Genomic DNA, 13,948 nt, shown 5'->3' with positions numbered 1-13,948 from the left:
CAGCTCAGGTCATGATCTCGGGGTCTTCGGATCAACCCCACTGGGATCCCTGCTCAGTGGGAAGCCTGCTTCTCCCTCTCCCTCTCCCTCTGTGCCCCCTTCATACTCTCTCTCAAATAAATAAATAAATAAATAAATAAATAAATTTTAAAAATCTTTAAAAAAATAAAGTAAATGAAGTTAATTTTTGCTTAGTTCACATGAATACAAAGCAATAAATAAGAACGATTGGAAGAGAGAAGAGAGACTTATTAGGTTAAAAATACAATCAGTGGCAGACTCTAATGGACGAGGGCCTAGGACAGGTGAGGGGTGGGGAGCCCCTGACAGCCCCACCCCTACTTCCCTTCACATCTGTCCTTATGGATGTGCCTCGGGCTGTGGCCAGGAGCCATCAGCAAATGCGCCACCACTCATGGAGTCAAGCCGGCCTTTCAAAAGTGTCCACTTCCCAGATTTTCTCTGATTGATCTGCCTGGCAGATCTGTTCCCAAAGCCCTGGGCAGAGTCACCCCATCCTGGGAAAACAGATGAACACAATAGCCTTATCTCTGAGTATAAGGTTCTATCATTCTTTCCAACAGTCTAACAATAGATGAAAAATGCAATTGTCAGAGGGTCAGGGGGTGGGAGGGGAGCCTCCCATGTGGCAGCGAGCCTGGCCGCCATGCTACTCGTTTTCACTTTCATTAAGCTGACATCACTTCATCATCCGTGCTGTGTGTCCAAGTCTTAGGAATGGATTAAACTTGACTCTACGCTGGGGATAAATAATGCCAGCCACCATTTCCTGTGCCGAGTGCATTACACGCGCTGTCACTAATCAGTTCATGTAAACGGTATTTTCCCTGCACAGATGAGAAAACTGCCCTCATGATTATCTCTATTCTACAGATGAGGAAACCAGGGCTCCGCGAGGTTAAGTAACTTGCCCCCGTCACACAGCTAACAGGAGGCAGAGATAGGACGCAGGACTGGGCTTACCAAGCCTTTCCTTTCTTTCCTCTAGCCCAGCAGGTCCCAAAGCCATCTGCCCCAGGATCCCCCCAGGGATCTTAAAACTCCCACCGCCCAGGACACACCCAGAAATCACAATCTTTAGGGAAGGGACATTAGAGTCAGTATTTTTTTTTTTAAGCTGGCCAGGTGATTCAAATGTGCAGACCAATTTGGGAACCACCGTGAAGGGCTTGGAAGCATCTCCAACTGCAAGCACCTAGCCAATAACCCAAGTGCAAATCAAGAGAGAGGAATGAAAAAGAAGCAAGTTGAAGAAGGAGCTAAGAGTAGCGGCAGAGATGCGCGTGATAAAAGATTCTGCTTTCTCTGCGGGCAAGGGAAGAAATCTGATAAGACGCTTCCCTGACGCGAGAGTAGACAACTCAAACGGGGTGCTGGTCTTAAGCGACGGGGTGTTCAAGGGGTGAACTGAAATCCACCGAGCACAGCGCTTCTGTTAAGTGGGTTCCTCTCTGCCTTGCTCGTGGCGAGACAGTGGCTGTTCCTTCGTGTCTAAGGTAGTTAGAAGCTGGTTCTTTAGGCCTGAGCTCCGTGGCTGGCGCTGCCCGCTGCCTCCAGACCAGCACAGGGAGACTTCCGAGGCCCTTTTGCCACAGCAAAGACTGGGGGGGGGGGGGGGGCGGTTATAGTCAGTAGAACACTTGTTTTTGTGCCTTTTAGAAATATACTCAAATTCCGTAGGAACTGGAAGTTGGTGGAAGAAGGCTCGATCGTCTACTATGCTAGCGATAAGAGTTTATTGGGACGTTATCTTGTGGAAACGTAATTTGAAAATTTTGATGGTCAAGAATACTGAGAATTACTGCTTTTGGTTGGAGCGTAGGTAAATTTTGGCTGAATGGAACATTACTGCAATGTCTTGGCTGACGTCCAAGAAAGGATGATTAGCAAATGACTTAGTGGTGACCCAACACTTACTCTAGTTAATACTTCGCTTTATTTTAAGTAACACGCGTTGTCCGCGTAGGCCCGGTGTTCATCACTGAATGTAAACGCTTGAGTTTCCAAGGCAAATCTACATATCCCAAGTCTTATATTCCAGTTACGTAAATTCCTGTACTTAGGGCTGATGGATCTTTCTGCTTCACATAAACATTCGAGCCGATGATGAATGACATCTGCAACTCACTGGTTTTCTATTGGTTTTGTTTTCCTCTTTTATATTTCATGGTAATATATCTAAGCATGATCTAACTAGACCGAAACACTGAGTCAACCCTCCTTCTAGGGTTCATCAGTTTTCTGTTACAAGGATCTAGGGACTTGTTGTTTGTGAACTGCTAAGATGAACTCAGGAATTCAAACTCACTGCAGAAAAAATATGGGCCAAGAATAACAGAACTTTCTGTGTGTTCCTTCCCACTGTCTCATTATAGTCTAGCCTTGTTTCAGTGTTGTTTTTTTTAATATAAGAGAGATCTCTCAAGAAACTCTGAATTCTACTGCTTTGATAGTAGAAATAGCGTCTGGTGTTCCATTTATTATTTTCCTAAGACTGTAAAGTCAAGGTCATTGTGCTTGAGAATAGTGTGAGCTTTTCTTTCAATCCACTTACATTTGAAGTTTGTCATTTCTCATGCTGCGTTCACTGCAGCATTCATGGACGGTGGAACTTGCTTCCTCACTAAGGTTTACGGATTTAGAAAAAGAGGGGGTCCTGTTTAGGATCTGCTGCGAGGAATGCCCACTGAGAACATATTTGTGAAATCTGGCCCCAAGGAATATTGCTGCTAGGCCGCTGAAAATCGGGGAAGTCCTTGGAAATACTATACTTTTGCACAGGAGTGGTTCACTAATACATGTAGATATAATCCTAAGATTCCGAAAACCAGATAAACGATAAACTTGTTACTGGCTAGAAAATAGCAAAAAAAGAGAAAGAGCACTGTTTTCTTTTTTCTGTAGTGGAAAGTTGAGCTAATAAACTAGTCATTTTTAGGAAAACATGTGGCTTCTATTTGCTTATGTGAGCTCTTCTGCATTCATCGGCTGTTTAATACATGACACACGTCTGTCCTCCTTTTCAACACGCAGATCCCGATGACATGCATAGGCATTATTTAACTCCTTGCCCCACCCCTGATCCCCACACAGCACCTGGCATTCAGTAAGTACTAAATAAGTATGTGTTGGGTGCACAAAGGAATACTGGTATTTGAAGACAAAAGCACAACATTCTAATAAAAAGCCAGACTCGGGGGCTGGAGTCAGAGGGTATGAAAGGGACGGGGCCTCGCTTGTGGCCAGGCCTCCCACACAGAGATGAGGGTCTTGACCTGGGGCTGCTGATCCCTTTCTGGGCGGGAGATTCCCAGGTCTTGTGGCAGAAGCCCAGGCTGGTCTCTCCTTCCCTGCTGTCTCCCCAGCTGGCCATGTCTTTGGAAGTTATGTTTCTTCATGACCTGAGTTGATTCTGGTCACCCTGCTAGGGCCTCCAGTCCCATGAGGTGTGCGCAAGCCTGTGTGCTTATGTCTACACGGGAAAACAAAACTCTTATAACATGGACATTTCTGGCAAAAATGTCTTCCTTTTCTTCATCAGCCTTTTTCCTTTTTTTTGTCAGTAATAAAGGGATGGGAACAATGTAATGAGAGTGAGGGAGGAGCCCGTGGGTATCTGTTAGCTGGGGCTCTTTACTCAACTTGCTTGACACCTGACATGGGGTGGGGGGGGAGGGGTGAGGACCTTTAAATATGAATGCAACTCTTCATGAAGCATCCTTTAGGATCATATAAATAAGAATTTGGCCCCGTCTTCATTAGAAATTGTTTTAAAAAATCTTCTGAATAGCAATTACTTCCATTCACGAACAGTCTTGCCCTCAGCCATGATCACTCAGGCAAAATTTACAAAAGGTGCCTTCAAGGTCCTTCCCAACTGTGTATACTGATGGTCTAAGCCATCTGAAAGCCATGTTTATTTCTAGAAATATGGATCCTTTGGTGGACTTTAAAATTCGTATTAATATTGTATATAATAGCTCTTTAGAAAGTTGATTTGAGCAGTGTTTGAGCTTGTATATAAAAAAAGTTTAGATAATATCACGTACATGTATTTTCTTCTAGTTTATCATCTTTCCTAAGTTGTTTCTAAGAGGAGTCATATGATGTTTGTATATTTTTGGATTAAAACATAATTTACTTTTGCAATAACACAAGAATGTGTGAAAATGAGCTTTGGTTTATTTCCTTGTAGTCCACAGGTAAAGTCTTTTTCTACGAGATTTTTAAAAATGCTTTGAGGGGACGCCTGGGTGGCGCAGTCAGTTTAAGAGTCGGACTGTTAGGCTCAGATCGTGATCTCAGGGTCATGAGAGGGAGCCCTGTGTGTCGGGCTCTGCGCTTGGGGGGGGGGAGGTCTCCTTCAGACTCTGTCTCCCTCTGCCCCTCCCCCCCACGCTCTCTGGAGCTCACTCTCTCTCCCTCTCTCTCTCTCTATAAATAAATAAAACTTTAAAAAATGCTTAAAGAGACATGTGTCTCAGAGAAGAAATAAGAGAAGTAAACATAAGCTTCTCACAGATACTAAAAGGTAAAGTATCTATAAAATAATACATATGGCCCCGTGTCAACACCGCAGGAGCTCGTCTCCTGGAGATCCTCAAGCAGCCCTCTGAAAGGCAAGCCGGAAAAAGGATGCGATTGGATGCCAGCCACAATCGTGTGGAATATTCTCCAATTTAAAAAATTGGATTAAGTAATAGTGGATTTAGGGAAATTACTAATAAGGAATGAAAAGGGGCTTTCTTCTAAAGTATCAAACTTAACCACTTTCTTAACTGCTCGTATCCTAAAATCATGTAAAACACAAATTGCTTTTGATAAAAGGAATCATCTATGTGCAGTTCCTGAGCAGAGACCGTCCTGAAGCAGATGCTTCAGGTTTTCTTCCTCTCTGAAGAATTTATTAACCGGGAAGGAATTGCTTGAGACCATCTCATTTGCATGAGATCTCAGTATTAGAATTCGAGGGAGAGGCCAGCGTTTACTTATAAACCAAACAACCCACATCGACGATTCTTTCTAATTGTGTAAACACCGAATAGCTTCAGTTTGTCACAGTCACCTAATACGATTTTAAAATCTAGCTCAAGATTTTTTTTTTTGAAAGCGTTCCTTTGCTGCAGACAGAAGGGAGGGAGGGAGGACTGTTCAATATTCATGCTGACGCACAAAGAGAGCTTTGCCCAAGTGCTCAGGCAGAGGGTGACAGAGACTTTGGAAACGGGAATTCATCCGGGGAACAAAAGCTCAACCTCTGCCCTCTACTACGGTGCCCCCCCCACCCCGGGAGTTTAGAGGGATGGCCTTGGTCCGCCACCTCCCGTGAACGAGGATTGCGCATAACTCCGTTCTGAAGGAATGACCCTACTCTTAGGCTTGTTCACTCTTCTACTTTTTCCTCTCCTACCCCATCCACAGAAAAGACCCCCAGAATCTTCTGCTTGTCTTTTTTCTCTAACTTGAGAATTCCAAAATCATTTGCTTATAGATACACTAGAATGGCCAAAGAATCCCCAAATCCAGGCTGTTCCTTTTGCGGGGGGGGGGGGGGGGGGGAGGCTGGGAGCAGGGAGCTAGCTGAGCACGGTATCTGCCCGTTGCAGCTTTACTTATAAAAGACTAAAAGGAAAGGGACCTTTCCTTATTTCCCTATCAAATTCAGGGCCGAGCAAGGTCTGAGTTTTCTGAATAGGCTCACAGGTTTGGATTTCTTTGGAGTTTTACAGTTTCTTACTAGAATATTGTGGAACACACAAAAATACTCTAAAATACTGGGCAGAGAGTCAAACAAGAAGGCCTGTAGCTGTGGCTATGTGACCCACGGCCTTCTCCAATTTTCGACTTATTTACTAGAAAATAGGATCAAAATATGTTATGATTATATTATAATCCATTTAACAGAAAATACAGGATAGTCAGAAACTGAAGAAAGCGAAGGTATAATATATCTGAGGAGGAAATCATCCTTGATCCATGTTGTAGAATGCACAATCGAAACGACCTTGGCACTGGTAAATAGCTCAGCCTTTCGACAAATCACAAAGGCTGGTTGTACAAATCGAGAAATCAACAGCAATTCAGGGCAAGAGACTGAAAGACCCAAACCATGTATGCAGCTCTCTGTCTAGATACAGGGCCATAGAAATGGCTCGGCCGCGAGGCAAAGACATAGCATGGAAGATACGCTGAGCTCCAAGACCAAGTAAATGACTAACAACCAAAATTAGTTTCAAATTTTATTATGAATGTCCAAAGTGACAACATCCTGTGAAAGTGTCAGGTTCTCATTGATTCCATTTCAAGAGACCACAGACTATCGCATTCCAAGTACTTTAATTTGTGACAGAGCCAAAACAAAGAAAAGAATGATAAAAAATATTCTTTTAGGTGTAAAGAGTGCTCTTATCTGAGTTTTTGTCATTGTTTCTTTTTTTTTTTTTTCCCTGCAGGTCTTGTGAACACTGATAATTTCCAAAACACAAAATCCTGGTCTGGACATTTGCAGCAAACTTTTATAATCTCTGCCTGAATAAGAAGCTAATAAGAAATGTACTTATAAAGTATGTGTACAATACAATGTAATATGCCCATTCAATGTCATTTCCTTCCTCTCCCACTAGACTTCTCATCTGCCACCTGGGTACTTGCTGTTTGTAATAACAGGACACTGAAGACTGGAACGGAATACCCGGAAGACTATCTTGAACCCTGGATTTCCTCAAAGCTGCACGGATTTTTTTTCCATGAAAGCTCAAGACTTTCGATGCTTGAGAGGTCCAAGGAGATGACTCCTAATAGATTTAAGTCACCAGCCAAGAACTACAGTCTATGCACGTTGTGTTCAAGAAAAAAGCTGTGGTTTACCAAAGCTATGGTTCTAATAATCTGTAGCTCCAAACTCCAAGTCTGACTTTCCCCCCCTCCGAAGGGTCTCCTTGCCATCTGCCCTTTCCATCACTCGTACTGGATGATGCTACCGATGGGTTTGTTGCCATTTATACTCCAGTCCGTTCGGGTCCTGTGGAAGTGCATATCTCTTACAGATGCGACACTGTTCATCTGAGTGCATCCTCAAAAAGAACAATTATGAACTGGAAACTCATAGAGTTTGTGTTTACAATTTATAAAATTAAACCTGCTCCAACAGGTAATACAGGGAGGCACGCTTGCAACCTCTGGATTCAATCAGAAACAATGCCTGAGAGCACAGAGCCTTCTCAATAGGGAACGGCGGGCTCCTTTTAACGCTTCCTTAAACAAGATCCGATGTGATGCACATTAGAACTCTGAAGCACGTCTCATTTATTTCTACAAGGCCTGGGACACAGGAAGCTGCCAGAACTTCATTCATCATCTTGCCTGTTGACAAAAGGAACAATAACTGGTCATCACTGGTCAACGGAATAACTTTTCCTAGTTTGTTTTCTTTCCCCAAAATAATTCCTAAAGAAGAGATGGTGTCAATACAACAGCAAATGTTTCAATGTTTGATGAATTTCTGTGCTCTAAAGTCCCATGTCTTCTTCTTCGACAGCGGGACGAACCAGGGTATGCAGTGTTCATCTCTTTCCTCGCGCTGGAATTACTCAGGAGAGACCCCTGTCCTGGAAGTCAGCAAGCCCAGACTCCAGGCGTGATTCCGCCAGTAACTAACAACGTCACCCAGCCTTGCTGGGCCTTCACTCCTTCACGTATAGACTAAGATGACCTCAGTGGATGAGTTCTAAAAAGAAGGCCAATCCAACCTCATTCATGGCTCCGTGGGGTCCTGCCTCCATAGCTCCATACAGAGCATAGCCAAGTATAACCATTCCAGTCCTTGGCAATGGTTAGGCTTACAAAATACCTAAACCTGGGATGCTAGGGAGGTCCTAACGTTCTGCTTGGAGTTTTGAACCAGCTGAACGATCAGAGAAGTTGCAAAATATCTGTTAGTGTATGAAATCAATTAAAATCTTAAGTGAGGATGTGATTAAGCCATAGGGGTGTAAACTTCTGAAAATACACATTTCCATGTCTTTTGCTGTCTTAAGATCTAGGAAGTGTCTTTGGTGCAGGGGGAGGTAACTGCTGGTGTTCTTAAATTAAGAAACAATTATATATAACTGAAGAACACATTAAAAAAGTAGAGTAACACGGAAGCCTTCTGTAAGATCAGACTACATAGCCACACGATCCAACCAGCTGGGTGCGCTGAAGTACTTGCAACTAGTAACTTTGCCGCGGCACACGCTGCAGGGGTGAGAGTCAGGACTCAGGTGGTCTGACCCTAAAACTGATGCTTTCAACCACGATCCCAAATGACCTCACCTTCCCTTGTTAAAACGAGAATGAATTGGGGCTGAAAAGTTTCATAGAACTTTCATCGATGCTGTAGGTACAACCAGGAATTAGGTTAAATATTTGGAAATTTTGGGCAGTTAGTTCCCATTAATAACAAAATGGTAAGTTTCAGCAATTGAAAAACTATTTTTAGTCATTTGGACTTGATCTTTATGCCTCTGTGGCTGGCAAAACTTGGTGCCAAAACAACCGTTTATTAGTATTCTATCATATTACTGTATCATATTACAATATTGCTTTTTGAGGGCATCCCGGCTGTGATGCGTGGTAAGAAAAATGCGGAATAAGTTTTCATCCTTCTGCTGTGTGTTTGGCACAAGGGGAGACACAAAACAAAACAGGCACCAAAATATCATCGATGACGCGGGATTATTCTAGGTGTTTCGCTAATGCGTTTATCCTTCAAATGCTGACTTAAATGCTACTCAAGAGAAAACGACAATGAAAATCAGCTCCTCTTGACCATCAGTAGCTACAACCCTAAAGTAACAGAGCCGTCTCCCTAAATCTGGGTGAGATGTGCCAGGTTGTAACAGGATAGGGTTGTTGTCCAGAGGAAATCAGCGTCTGTGTGGTACAAGGCACCAAGACCACACTGGGGAACAAAACGAAAAAGACACCAGTTTACTCAAATTGTGGGGACATCTGAAAGGGATCTAACACATGCACATACGCACCAGCACGGACTCAATTTCTGTGGCTTTTGTTGCCGAGTAAGAGAAGTAAATAGCTGTGTCTTGACAAATCAACTTGAAATAAGCCAACAGTACATTTTTCATGGGATTCTGGCAAGTATTTCTATGCCTGTGCATTTCGGGGAGGGAGATACCGAAGTACCGATGGGCTTGCTATCAGAGCATGGGAAATGAGCCATCACTGAAAAAGGTAAGTATTAACAAGTAACCATCAGGTACTCGTGCAAGTAACAATTCAGAGGTGGAGAAAATGGTCCCAGAGCCCCGAGACTGCTTTCGTTAGCAAAGCGCCTTCACGTCTATGGACTCTCTGGCTCTTATTTTAACAGGCGACCCAGCCTACACAGGGAGCAGCCGCGATCTGCAGGCTTAGGTGCCTTGCCCAGTGTCACCTGGGAATACGAGTGGCCGAGCCACCGAGCGGGAGTGAGAACCAGGTCCCGATTCCCTGGCCAGTGCTGGCACTTCTCCACGCGGTGTCTCTGGCTAGTGACACTGAATATCAGCGAATTCATTATTTATGAGTATGATTCATCTCTTCTACCTGGTTTTGTTGCTACCATTACCCCTCGCCCATTAAGTGCCTTGTGAAGCCTGCCTCGCACGACAGATCTAACTGTCTCCAGGACGAAACTGAGGTTTGGACACGTGTCTGGCCCCGTGTCACATGGCAAAGAGCAGAGCGGGGTTTCAAGCCATGAGGGCTTTAATTCCACAGCTCCTGCTCTTAACCTTCACCGCGTGTGCCGTTCTGGTGTGTTCTGGACCACTAAGCCCAAGTGTCTGTACGTGCCGTGGAGATCCGTCTTGAAGTGTCAAAACCAACACAAACTGCTCTATCTAAAGCCTTGTCACAAAAAAAGGACCCCCAGTGGCTCCGCAGATCTGTGGCTGAGCAGACCCTCAGTCTGTTCACAGTTACCAGGGGGCTTCACTCTCCCCCTTAAGAACGGCTATAATTTCACAGTGAAGAGTAGAAGGCCAAAACCCCCACTTGTCAATGAGAACATGGCACCAAAGATGACCTTTTTTTTTTTTTTTAAATAAACTGAGACACAGCAGTGCCTGGAGGTGAGTAATAGTTGAAGGCAATTGTACAAGTTCTAGAACCAGTTTTCTCCAGCTCAAGTTGCCATTAATGATGTATTTGCTGCAACTTAATTTTGAAATGCAGTCATTCCTTTAGAAAATGGGCATAATGAAGGCAAATGCGCATGGAGGTGTCCTTCTCCAGCCTGGTGGGGGGCGGGGTCTGCTGGTTCCTGGTAACTTACATACACGCCTCACTTAATCGACGCAAACAGCCCTGCAAAGCAGAGAGTTTCATTAATCCCACGTTGCAAACCAGAAAACTGAGGTTCAAAGAGGTTAAGTGACCTAGCCAAGGTGACATAAGATGTCAGAGATGGACTTCAAGCGAAATGTGCCTGATCCCAATTTATCTTACACCTTTCCTCTGACAGGTTGCTTCACCCCCAGATACATCCGGGCTACCAGACATGCGAATGGCCACCCTGTATTGTGACCCACATGCCGGACTGCTGATGAGGGGCTACTGGTGACCAGGACAGCAGGGGATGCCCACCTGTTTCCAGAACAGCCATATCCTTTCTTACTTGCAGAAACAGTAAGAAAGTAAACCCGTTCTAGAAACAGTGGCCAGGTCTCCAGGTCACTTATAGGGGTGGCAGAAGAGGGAAGGAGTAAGGACCAGGCAGGGTGTCTCCTCAGAAAACCCACCACAGGCAGGCCAGCTGCATGGACAAACAGAAATTCACTTCACTTCAATTACAACGTAAAGGCTTTGTGGTCTATTTCACATTTTACCCCCTCAAAGTAAATGTGTTCTGATTTCCAAATGACCCATTAGCAGGCTGCAAACTGCCTAAGGCCTGAAGGATCGTTTCCAAATTACAATTGAGAAAAAGAATCTATAGAGAGGCTCTGACCCCTTTTTAATTAATCTCCTTCATTCTTCCTCAGCAAAACTCTCCTCAGAGCTGCCAGTGATCAGCCAAGCTGACCAACCAGAATTCAGTGCCCTTGTCACGTCCCCAAAAGGAGGAGGCGTGAGATTTCGAAGCCAGCCACAGAAAACCTACCCAGAGTGTGGTCTGTTCCAGCGTGAATACATTGGACTCATCACCAGTGGGCTAACTAAGGAGGTGATGGAGAAATACCAAGAAAACTAGGCCCCTGCAAACAGACTCCCAGATCCAAGCCTCAGCCAGCCTGTCCTGCCACGTCCAACGGAAAGTGCCAGAGTTATTCATGGATGCCAGACCCCAATCTGCCTCGTCCAGCTGATCCGTCTGGTCAGCCCATATGGGAGCAGGACGGCTGGCACAGATCTGAAAGCATCAGTGTGTGCAGACATGTTCTAACATCATTTGCTAATGTTTCATTGTTCTGTAGTTAAAAACCTACTTAAAATGTGTGGAGTGATGTCCCATTAGATTAGAACAGTACGAGGTCGAGTCTTTCCAAGTACCAAGTGTAAGAATAATTAAAATAAAATAAAAGCAATTATTCCCTATTCGGGAAGTTTATCTCTATGATGGGGGATACCCAGGGCTTCTTTATTAAACTGAGATCATGTTTTCTTTCCTACATCATATCCCCACACGTATTGTGCGTACTTGTGCATAACCTTTGTGCATACTTAATTCCGACATAACAGAACCATCATATTAGTGCTAAAACAGACCTTAGGAATTGCAGGGCACAAAATTCTCATTCTAAACATTAAAAAACTGAAGCTCAGAGGTCTCCCATTTGCTCAAGGGCCACACAAAGATTGGGCATCTAGATGACATTCTGGTCTCTTGTCCTACAAAACACTGTATGTCCTATAATGTCCCTTACTCATTTAATTCAAATATCTCAGATATTATATCCTGGAAAATGATGCCATTTGGCATGAATGTTCCAAATATAATATAGACTTTTGAATGACCCAAATATAACAGACTTCTAGACCATCACAGACTGAGCTGTTCCCATAGGTGGTGAAGTCCAATGTCCTGTGAACCAGTGAAAGGGTGTAGACACGGACGTGGCCAAACCCTCCCCGTGAGCCCGTCTACAGGAGAAGCAGTTGAGCATACCGGTGAAAGGGTGTGCTCCGGAACTGACCCAGCAGGCTTGTGTCTCTGATTCTGCTTTTTACGGGGTGGGCAACTCTCGGGCTACTGTGAGTTTCCACGACTGTACATGGGGATTCATACCCACCACTGAGGCAACTGTAGGGACTAAGTGAGGCGCTGCGTGCAAAGTGTCTATCAGAGAGGAGGCAGGAAGGATATGGATTCTCCCTTCTGCCACCCATGTTCTCAGGGAGCCCTGGCGACAGATGGCAGAGCACAGATGCTCACCCGTTCTTACATTACAGGAGCGAGGCTGAAGGTTTTCAGTCCCTCTGCCTGGTATGCTGTTCCTTTCTTTTCTACCTTGAGACTGCTTGCCAGCCACTGAAGACACGCGACAGCTGCCTCCTCTACGAGGCCTTCTCAAGTGGCCAGGGCCCAGTCACCGGCCTCCCTTGGTCCATACGCCTGGGAGAGCTCTGCTCCCATCATCATCTTCTCCCTCCTATCCTTGACTCTGAGCTCCTCTGTGACAGACTGAGCCCCTGACCTTTCTCATGGATCAGGGTATCAGTGATTCCACCGGCCACACGCTCTGGCTGTTATGGAGTCAGGATCCTTCCCTCCTCCACCCCACCCCCAACAACCAGCCTACTACCTCTGGGCCATTCCTACTTGGAGGAGACAGTCACCACAAGTAACTAGCAATCAGAGTGTGTGTGTGTGTGTGTGTGTGTGTGTGTGTGTGTATTTAAATAAACTCCACACCCAGCATGGAGCCCAACACAAGGCTCGAACTCACGACACTGAGTACACCTATATTTTTTTAAAAATTCAAAGTATATGCCCTTGTTGAGATAAAAAGAAAACAAGGATCTCTGTTAACAACTCACAGATGACCTGATACGTCTTCACTCTGACACCCAGCTTTGAACTTGGGTGGGGGCAGGGGGAGAAGACCAGAAGCAGAAAGAGAAAGAAGAAAAGCGCGTTATCCAAGGCACCATTCTATAGCCTTAAGACAGACCGCCATGTTTGCAGGAAGGGAAAGCAGACTCAGGCTCCACGCGAGCCACGGCAAGGTCCGTCTCTGCTGTTGTCAGAGCCCCACTCCTTGGCACAGGGCTTCTCAACGGCTCCTCAGTGAAGGGCAGAAGGAACGTTGATGAGATAAACTGAGTGCCATCCTGCAAGTCTAACAGACTACGTGCTACACCTCCACTCACCTAGACCTTCCGGAATAAGAAACAGCCCTGTGACACGTGTCCCCTTGGCAGCAGAAGCACCTCAACTACACGCAGGCTCTAGGCTCGGGGCGGATGCTAAATGCGAATGAATTTTACACGGGAGCTTGCTTTAGGCAGCTCTTCTAGCTTAAAGGTTAAGAGGTTTGACTTTGGGTTTCCAAGAACAGACACTGTAAGATTAATGACGGGCAGGTTGCAGGATGAACTGCCCTCAGTTTTAATTTGGCATGTTCCAATGGTCACTAGTAGGGTGTATTCGTCCTCCCTCGCAGGCTGGAGAAAAAACTATTAATATTTATTTAGAAAACTTGAACCCATCAGATAACAAATTTTTAATAATTTTAAAAGAAAGGGACGCCTGGGTCGGTTAAGCATCTGCCTTCAGCTCAGGTCATGATCCTAGGGTCCTGGGATCGAGCCCTGCATCGGGCTCCCTGCTCAGTAAGGAGTCTGCTTCTCTTTTTCTGTCTCCTTCTGTCCTTCCCCACTGCTCATTATCTCTCTTTCAAATAAATAAATAAAATCTTTTCTTTTTTTTTTTTAAAGAAATCCT

At 44.9% G+C, this 13,948-nt stretch overlaps 1 protein-coding gene across 7 annotated transcripts in view; it reads right to left on the bottom strand.

Annotated features, from left to right (window-relative positions):
* SCAF8 (SR-related CTD associated factor 8) overlaps positions 1-13,948 on the bottom strand; it is a 216,711-nt gene that overhangs the window by 61,330 nt on the left and 141,433 nt on the right. The window contains exon 22 of one of the 7 annotated variants that reach the window (XM_040627988.1): positions 6,248-7,383. The exons of the other annotated variants lie outside the window; for them this stretch is intronic. The gene's annotated coding sequence lies outside the window, so the exon portion shown is untranslated. Of the gene's footprint in view, positions 1-6,247; positions 7,384-13,948 lie in introns of those variants that run through there. 7 annotated transcript variants of the gene reach the window in all.

The sequence above is a fragment of the Ursus maritimus genome, unplaced genomic scaffold (genome assembly GCF_017311325.1).
Source record: "Ursus maritimus isolate PB19 unplaced genomic scaffold, ASM1731132v1 scaffold_13, whole genome shotgun sequence".
In the NCBI taxonomy this organism is placed as follows: domain Eukaryota; kingdom Metazoa; phylum Chordata; class Mammalia; order Carnivora; family Ursidae; genus Ursus; species Ursus maritimus.
Note: the sequence above shows the minus strand (reverse complement) of the source record. Positions and strands in the feature narration are given on the sequence as shown.